The sequence below is a fragment of the Armigeres subalbatus genome, chromosome 3, assembly GCF_024139115.2.
Source record: "Armigeres subalbatus isolate Guangzhou_Male chromosome 3, GZ_Asu_2, whole genome shotgun sequence".
Lineage (NCBI taxonomy): Eukaryota > Metazoa > Arthropoda > Insecta > Diptera > Culicidae > Armigeres > Armigeres subalbatus.
In genome coordinates, this window is record NC_085141.1 from 88,828,174 (window position 1) to 88,837,489 (window position 9,316).

The 9,316-nt window shown below is 41.1% G+C and overlaps 1 long non-coding RNA gene across 1 annotated transcript in view; it reads left to right on the forward strand.

The window, feature by feature from the left end:
- Positions 1-9,316, forward strand: part of LOC134225199 (uncharacterized) — a 44,990-nt gene that overhangs the window by 17,125 nt on the left and 18,549 nt on the right. The window lies entirely within an intron of this gene.

The window sequence follows — 9,316 nt, forward strand, 5'->3', positions numbered from 1 at the left end:
AAGCCAAAAACCAAAGCCAGAGAGAAATTTTTTACTTTAATGCTATTACTTAGCATCAACGTCAGTCACTCAATGATTTGCTGCTGAAATGCTATGAATGCCATCAGGGCCGGACTTTGCCGGGAGGAAGCACCGGGGCCGACAGTTTTGGTAGGGCCCTAAATGTACGAAAATCGTTCAGGCCCTGGACGCCATCCACACGATTTTTTTTTTTGCAGCGTCCTCCTTCGCTGAGTTTTGATTTGACTTTTGATTCTGATAACGACGCTAATTTATGCTTGGCATTTTGGAGTAAATTCATCTTGGATTAACCTTCTTTTGAATTAAATAGTGATTCTGAAAAGAACCGAATTATTTCCAAATACCGGCGGTTCAATAATTAATAGCAACAAAACTAAAATCACAATCTTGGGAGAAAATATCAAATCAAAATATAAAACCCTTTCTTTTCATAAAATGCTGGTCCTGTAAAGTCCGATTTTATTTTTCAACAATGAGTTTTTCTACTTACTAATAGCAATCAAACTATAGTCCGAACCTTGCGACAAAATATCGCTTGACTGCTGCTGCTGCTGTCCGTCAGCCACCCGATGATTTTCTACTAAGCCACCTACCTACCTGGATACATAATTGGCTACAGCGTCGATACACCTTTCTCCAGTTTCCCCGAACGTTTAGGGTCCCCAGGTCCGATTCCACCGCGTGCAGCCAGCGTGTTCGTGGCCTTCCACGAAGTCGCCGGCCCCTATCTGGTTCTCTGTTGAATATTGTTTTCGCTATTCTTTCTTCCGACATTTGCACTAAGTGACCAGCCCACTGAAGTCTGCCGTATTTTATACGATTCATATTATTTTCTTCATTGTATACTTGATACAGTTCATGATTCATGCGTCTGCGCCACACACCATTTTCTAGTTTCCCTCCGAGTATTGTATGCAGCACTTTTCGCTCGAAAACACCAAAAGCTCTCCGGTCGCCCTCTTTTAATGTCCATGCTTCATGTCCATAATGTCCATAGGGCAGAGTTTTGTATAGAGCAAATTTCGTTTCCGTCTACATGTTGCGGAACCTAAGCTGGTTACGTAATCCGTAAAAGGACCTATTCGAAAGTGCATCACCCTGCGTCAATCCGTCTAAGGTCACAAAGGAGGTTGACATTTCGTCTGCCATTCGAATACTTGATTACGAGCCATCCAGCGTTCTACGTATCAGTCTAATCAGTTTCGGCGGAAACCATGTTCGGACATTATCTGCCACAGCTCATTTCTCTTCACTGAATCGTACGCTGCTTTGAAATCAATGAACAGATGGTGAGTCTGCAAGTTGTACTCCCGGAATTTATCAAGGATTATCCGCAGGCTAAACATCTGATCCGTCGTTGATCGGCCCTCACGAAAACCTGCCTGGTATTCGCCGACGAGCGCCTCAGGCTCTCAAGCGGTCTCAGTCTGTTAAACAGGATACGCGACCGGATTTTGTACGCCGAGTTCAGAAAGGTGATCCCTCTATAATTGGCACACTCTAGTCTGTGCCCTTTCTTATAGATTGGGCATATGAGGCCATCCAACCAGCCGGCAGGTTGGATGGCCCACCGGTGGATTCATTAAAGTTTCGGTACAATGATGTGCTTAAAACTACGTACTCTCCAAAACGCAGGCGCGTCTCAGAGAATAACTCGCCTCAGATCGCCTTCAGACCCGCTAAGAACCGTGGTACAAGTAAGGCATTATGTGAGACGGTGCAAACAATCCAACTGAATGACGATTTATTTTGGATCTATCTCTCGGCTTTCCATCCAAGTACCACCGAACAGGAAATAATGGAATTTGTTCGAAACTGTCTTGGCATGGGAAATGAGCTTCCTAATCCAAAAGTGGTGAAGCTAGTGTCAAGAGGCAAGGATATATCAACCATGCGGTTCGTTTCGTTCAAAGTTGGGCTCTCTAGATCATTGACTGAAATCGCTCTGAGCGCGTGGCCTGAAAATGTGTACTTCAGGAAATTCGAAGATCGTTCAAAAAACTTGCCACAAATTGTGAAAATCAACATGGATTACGTTGCTCCACCGAAAGATTCTGGTACAACGCAGGCTTCTCCAATGGAACTCCAGACTCATCAATGACATCGCTAAATAATCTTCCTACCCTCTACAATACATCTTTACCAGGACGCATTGCCTACAGCTCTGAGGGAGATCCTAATATACTCGACCCAGTCGCGCTGTCTGCCGCTAGTTCCTGTCGTCAAAGTCATCCTGGCCCTGTGGTCGAGGTTTGTGATGGGATCTCCCGACGGCATCCCCCAGGCAAGTATGCGTGTGATAGAACCGTTTTCCTGCCTAATTCCACCACATGTTCCAGCGAAATATATTGCACTCCATTACATCGTTTCAACAAACGGCAATCGGATGATAGTAATCCATCACCAGGACGCACAGTATACAGCATATTGGAAGCCCCGGCGCCCCTCGGCCCATTCGTGCAAGAAGCAGTTCCAAGTCATCACAGTCGTCCTGGCCCTGTGGACGAGGTCAGCAAAGGGGACTCCCAGCCTGTGATATCAGGCAAGTATTCGTTTTGCAGTAGCTCATCCCTGCCTGACATACCTTCCAGTTCCAGCTCGCTCAGACCCTTCGGTAATCGCGGACAGTTTATCTGATTTGCGGTTTTATTACCAAAATGTTCGAGGCTTAAGGACGAAAGTAGATGATGTCTTCCTGTCTACATCAGAGTTGGAGTATGATATCTACGTTTTCACGGAAACATGGCTGGACGATTGTATACGATCGTCGCAGTTGTTTTGCAGCAACTATGCAGTGTTCCGTGTCGATCGTTGTGTTACCAATAGCTCTCGCCGACATGGAGGTGGTGTTTTGATAGCGGTTAGCAAAAAAATCGGGTCATCACTCGTTACTCTTCGCAACGGTGCGAATATCGAACAACTGTGGGTTAAAGTGTCTGTTCGGGCAATTCTATTCGTTGGCGCTTTGGCGATGGCGATGGTATCCCATCGTGCATATTCAAGAAATGTGGCCCCGTACTAGTGGAACCTCTACTGTACATTTTCAACCAATCTTTGCAACAGCAAAAGTTCCCGACTGTTTGGAAAACGTCTCATATGCGGCCAGTTTTCAAAAAAGGTGACAAGGCAAATGTTGCTAACTATCGTGGGATTACTTCACTCTCAGCTGGTTCAAAATGCTTGGAAACAATTGTGAATTGTGTTATGTTTGCATCGTGTCGCACTTACATCAGTAAAGCACAACACGGCTTTTATCCTAGGCGATCTGTGGAAAGTAACCTTTGTGACTTTACATCAACCTGCATCAATGCCATGGACAGTGGCGCACAAGTAGACGCAATATACACCGATATCAAGGCTGCATTTGACACAGTGCATCATGGAATCCTGTTGGCTAAACTACGTCGTCTCGGGTTTACGGAAAGAGTTTGCAATTGGCTACAGTCGTATCTTAAAGATAGAAGTCTATGCGTAAAAATTGGTGCAACCGAATCACTTTCCTTTACGCCTAGCTCTGGAGTGCCACAAGGAAGCAATTTAGGACCTCTACTGTTTACGTTATTCTTTAACGATGTTAGTATTCTCCTGGCCGACGGTGGTTTACTAATTTACGCTGACGATTTGAAAATCTTCCTCATCGTACGAAGTGACGCAGATTGTAGGGAACTTCAAAAGCTTTTGGATATCTTCGCACGTTGGTGTCTCATGAACTACCTTCAAGTTTGCGTTTCCAAATGTTGCGTTATCTCATATCATCGACGGAAGTCTCCGATATTATATGATTACAGCATAAATGGTCAACAAATTGAACGTGTGGATAAACTGAAGGATCTTGGAGTGTTGTTGGATTACCAACTAACATTTAAGCTGCATTACTCTTATGTAGTAGAAAAAGCCAATCGTCAACTAGGCTTCATCCTCAAGATTGCTAAAGAGTTTAACGACCCAATATGCCTGCGCGCCCTATACTGTTCTTTGGTCAGATCCATTTTGGAATTTGCGTCGGTGGTGTGGTCTCCTTATGAAACATTATGGATCACGAGGATAGAAGCGGTTCAAAGAAAATTTGTTCGACATGCATTGAGGAATCTGCCGTGGCGTGACCCGTTAAATTTGCCTCCTTATGAACACCGTTGTGCCTTACTAGGAATTGAACCACTACATGTACGTCGTAAAACTAACCGGGCAGTTTATGGCGCCAAATTAATACATGGTGAAGTCGACTGCCCTGCTCTGCTGGAACGTTTTTATGCCCCTGAACGTATCCTTCGATCGAGGCAACTGATACAACTATCAGCTAGGAACACTATTTATGGAGCCAGTGACCCAATCAACTCTATTTGCAGAGCATTTCGAGAAGCATATTCTTTATTTGACTTTAATTTATCTACGGAAGCATTTCGACAACGTTTGCGTACATCACGTATATTCAATTAATTGTTTAGTTTAATTTAATTAAGTATTATACATTAAGACCACGATGTCAGATGGATACAACAATAAATAAATAAATAAATAAATATTTTCTGGATAATGTGGTGGATTGATTGATGCATCTGCTCACTTCCGTGTTTGAGAAGCTCGACCGGGATCTCGTCCTTCCCAGCAGCTTTACTGTTCTTCAGATCGTTCAGAGCCTTCTTAATCTTGCCCAGCGTTAGTGGTTCTACAGCTTGACCGTCACCGACTATGTCCATCCTGCTTATTAATACACCTTCATTTTCACCGTTCACCATGAAGCCAACTCCTCGTTCTGCTCTGTCACCGCCGCTATAGTATATGTGGTACTTGAATGAAGTGTTCGCGATGGGATCCACCGCCCGGAATTCACGTTCTCCAGTTCTGGGCCACCGTATTTTCTGGATTGCTGCCACACTCACGCCGACCTTCTGCAGCTCACGAGCCAGGAGCTCAACACGTGCGGGTTCATTCAAAGTTGTCACGTTCCAAGATCCGGCTTTCCAATCGTTGTCCTTTATTCGTTGCGATGTACCAATGGTACGCTTTACCCAGCATTTGTCGTGCTAAGAAGCCACCATTTAGAATAAATTTTCAGCTTCGTCCCTGAGTCGCGTGATCGAATCAACTCCATTTTTACAATCAACCTTTTTTTCTCATAAAATGTTCACTGTGAAAAGTCAACACGCGCAATATAACTGATCCATCTATTAAATGTTCAACTTTACAACCACTATTATTAAAAGTGATATTCCTTTGATTATGAAGTGTTTCAATTCCATAATATCATCATTGTTGATAAAAGTGCTACTCACTGAGGATGTTGAAATGATTAGCACCATAATGTCTCCACTAGACTTGAAAGTGTTATGCTATTAAATTCACAAGTTCAAGGCTATTGATTTAAGAGTATTGATGTGTTCTAAAAATAGACGATTTGATTTGATTCTAAAGTAGTGCATATTCAAATGCAAATAGTTCGCATGGACGTGTATATTTACCGTGATTTTTTTTACAATGCGTCTAATCACTAATAAAAAACAAACAATAGTCCGCACATTGCGTTGAAATTTCATTTGAGTGATGCTGCGGTCGCCGACGGCCACTCGATGATTCTTTTTCTTCTGGGATTCTGCTTTCTGTTTGTGTCCGGTCACCTTGAAGTCTTGATTGAACTAAGGATTGGACCCTAGCCCGTAAGTTGCACGATTTTGATGTCTGTGCTTGCGATGCACACACGGGATTAAGTAATTGGGTTATCGATTTTTAACAGTGCAAGGTGCAATATAATTTTTCAATAGTTTAGCGCCTTCAACCCATTGTTTCAAATAGTTGAGCAATATCTCGAAAAATTCGTCGATCGATTGATAGCAGAACCATCGGAATCGGATATAAGACGGACGAGTTATTAGCCTATACTTCGCCCCTTGAATGCAATTTTGAACAATAAATTCGAAAGTGAATCACCCTGCTTCAATTCATCCAAGGTCGTAAACGAGGTCGACACTTCGTCTCCCATCCGAATTATTTATTTCGAGTCAAGTGTTGTACGTATCAGCCTAATCAGTTAACCGGGAAACCATGTTCAGACACTATCTGCCACAGCTCATTTTTTTTCACTGAGTCATACGGTGTTTTGAAAGTCAGAGTCAGAAAGTTTTACTTCCGGATCATCCGAAGGCCAAACATCTGATCCATCGTTGACCGCCCCTCCGGAAAACCAGCCTGGTATTCGCCGAAGAAGGACTCCTCAAGCGGCCTTAGGCTGTTAGACAAAATACGCGGCAGAACACCGAGTTCAGAAGGGTTTTTATTGTTGTATTATTATTCATTTATGTCAAGTTGATGTAAACGAATTTTTTCATTCGACGAACACGGCATATAGTATTTTCCAGTGTTACTATTATGCGGTCGCCTCGCTCAATCAGTGTTGGTAGAATCATGCTCAAATCTCACTCACCGAAGCCTCATGCACAAGCTGACTCGCGGAGATCACGGAGAGCATCGCGCATGAGCTTTTCACGCAGAATCGCATCGCTTCGCTTATTTGCCAAACAATGAATTCGCTCCAAAAAGTGTGAATACCCAATCGAAGTGTATTTTATGTTTATGTATGGATCTGTAATCCATTGTTTTAAGTAAAGAAAGTTATTCCGATGAATTTAACGAAGAAGAACACGCAGAAATCACGCAATGATGCAAATCGCGAGTCGAATCATGGATGATTCTCTGGGCCATGAGTCGGTTGGTGTTTGCCTCGCGCTTGATTTGAATCTTGGATGAGATTTGATAATTTGAGTTTTTACCAACACTGTGCTCAATGTTACAAAACAACTTAATATTTGTTCGGGTTTTCTAGAACAAACTTTCTGACTTTACTTCACAGCTTAACCCTTTTCTTCCCATGGTAGCTGTAGAGCTCCATCAAATTTTGCACCTTCCAACATTCATCGAATTGGGTCCTAAAGCCCTACCGCGCTTATGGTTGCAAACGATAGTACATCGGTCAAGAGTACTTGAACCGATGTTATAAAAAATCTGGTAAATGTCTAAGTCAGTAAAAATAATATTTGTGTGTTTAAGTAAAATGTCTTATTAGGCAAATTTTGGGCTGTGCAACATTTCAGAACAAATCAACCATCAGCCCAAAATGTCAGGCCCATATATTAACTGTTAAAGGTTGAGTCAAGTGCCCTGCGGTGTTTTACTAGTGCGTTTGAATCATATTATTCCTTACGTCAAACGAGACCAAAAATGTCGAGGAAGCATTTTTCATCTATTTTTAAATTTCAAATTAAACAATGTTCCTTTTGATTTCCAAGTCAAACAAAAAACTGATGCGTTCAGGATGATTAACTTCATCGTTCCATACAAGAAAATCGAATATCGATTCTCCATTTTAGGACCCCATTGCGTCAAGAACAAAAAGCAGTATTTGGCACAACTTTATGGTTTTATTAAACTGCTCATATAATCAATTTTGTGTAAAAATAGTGAAACTATTGAAAACAATTAAGTAACTATTGATTTACAATCAAACACTTTTCGTTTTCCACTAATTTTGACTGTGCCAAATAACTTTTGTTCTAGCATTTTTTCATAGGTCATCCATCCTATTTAGATCTTTGAAAAATGTCGCGGGATAGAGAAGGTTAAAGTACTAACAAGACGATTCTTAAGCTTAACACAAAATCGACAAAAATGCAAATGTTACAAATGTTGATAACACCTGCTATTCGTATTTCGGTGAAATTATGCTCATCTCTTAGAGTACTGTAAAATGATTACAAAAGTTGTCATTTTATTGCAAGGTACAATAGGGTAAATCATGTATTTTGGACATCTGAATATATTTTGGACTTTTGACTGTATTTTCCGTGTTTTTCTACTTAGCTTTCTTTAAACAAATAGGAATCATGTGTCTATTTAAAAATTCGCTTTGCGAGTCAACTTTCAGTACAACTCTGTTGTACAAGTAAGGCAAAATCTTTTAATATAGTTTGCTCATATTTTAATCAAAATAGGAAAACACAATTCTATATATTCAAACATTTTTTAACGTCAACAGCCAATACGATTTAATTAGTTGAATTCAATGGAATCGAGAAAATTCGCTCTCGTTCTTAGCATTATTGGGTTAATGACTGAGTAAAAATTGTAATGCCCTCTCTTTCTTTTTCATGCAAATTTTACTCAAATTCCGTCAAAAGTAGGATTTCTCAAAAACATAAATAATGAATAAACGCTTTTGACACAAATTGAGTAAAATTATCGTTGGAAAGACAAAAACTCTTTCGACCCTTGGATTTCTAGGTACTTTCTGAACCCCCCGAATCAACCACCATGCATAAAATGCATAAAAAATCCATATTAGATCCAGTTTTGATTTCGTTTGCAGTATAAAACTGTGGCTACTAACATATCTTGCCCGTTAGTAATCGATATGATTTTCCGAGTGTTTATCGTTCTTCCATTAGCATGGTCGTGCCTTTCACTCGACTCAACCATTCGTTCACCTAATGCCGGTTAGTGCACCTTTGCGATAACAATAGCGCCGATAATGCTGTCTATCTGTGGTTACAGCCTGCACGGATCCGCACGAGGTGTTCGATGATTGCGGGACGCCGTGTGAGATGACCTGCGAGAAATGGCAAGCAGAGGAACCCGCTTGCGTAAGGATGTGCGCTCCGGGTTGCTTTTGTGGTAAGGGCTACATTCGCAGTAACGCTACCGGTAGCTGCATCAGAAATATCAAGTGTTGGCCTATCGCTAAAGCGATATTAAAACGGATAATCGAAGACTGAGTTCTGAGGAGAAATTAATAATTATAAATATGTTTATATTCTACCTTTCAAAGTTCATACATTCTATAAATCGTATTGATATCAAAAGTGGTACAGTTTTTAATTTGTTTCCCTAAAACATCGTCATCATCGTTTATGAACAACGAATGCAAGTGGTTTGTTCAAATACTAGCTCTTGTCTGTCGTGCTTTGCTACGCCGCAATGATATTGGAAAAACTCAGCGTGCTTCGTTCGAAAATGACTCCTGTATTTATATTTTGTTACTGAATATGTGTACCAAATTGTGGTTCAATTCGGTCCAGGAACACTGAATTGGTAGTTTTTTAACAATCCCACTTCCTTTTTTTAAATGATTTATCCATCCCATCTATAATCGTCTTCTGAGGATGAGGATAGAAAATATAACACATTTGACTTAATCCGGTGAAGGGATTCAGAAGTTACACTATTTAGTTCGTTTTCTAAGCAATACCCCATTTCTCACACCCCCTTTTCCCAAATGACCTTTCTCTATTCTTGAAATTTGGTTGAT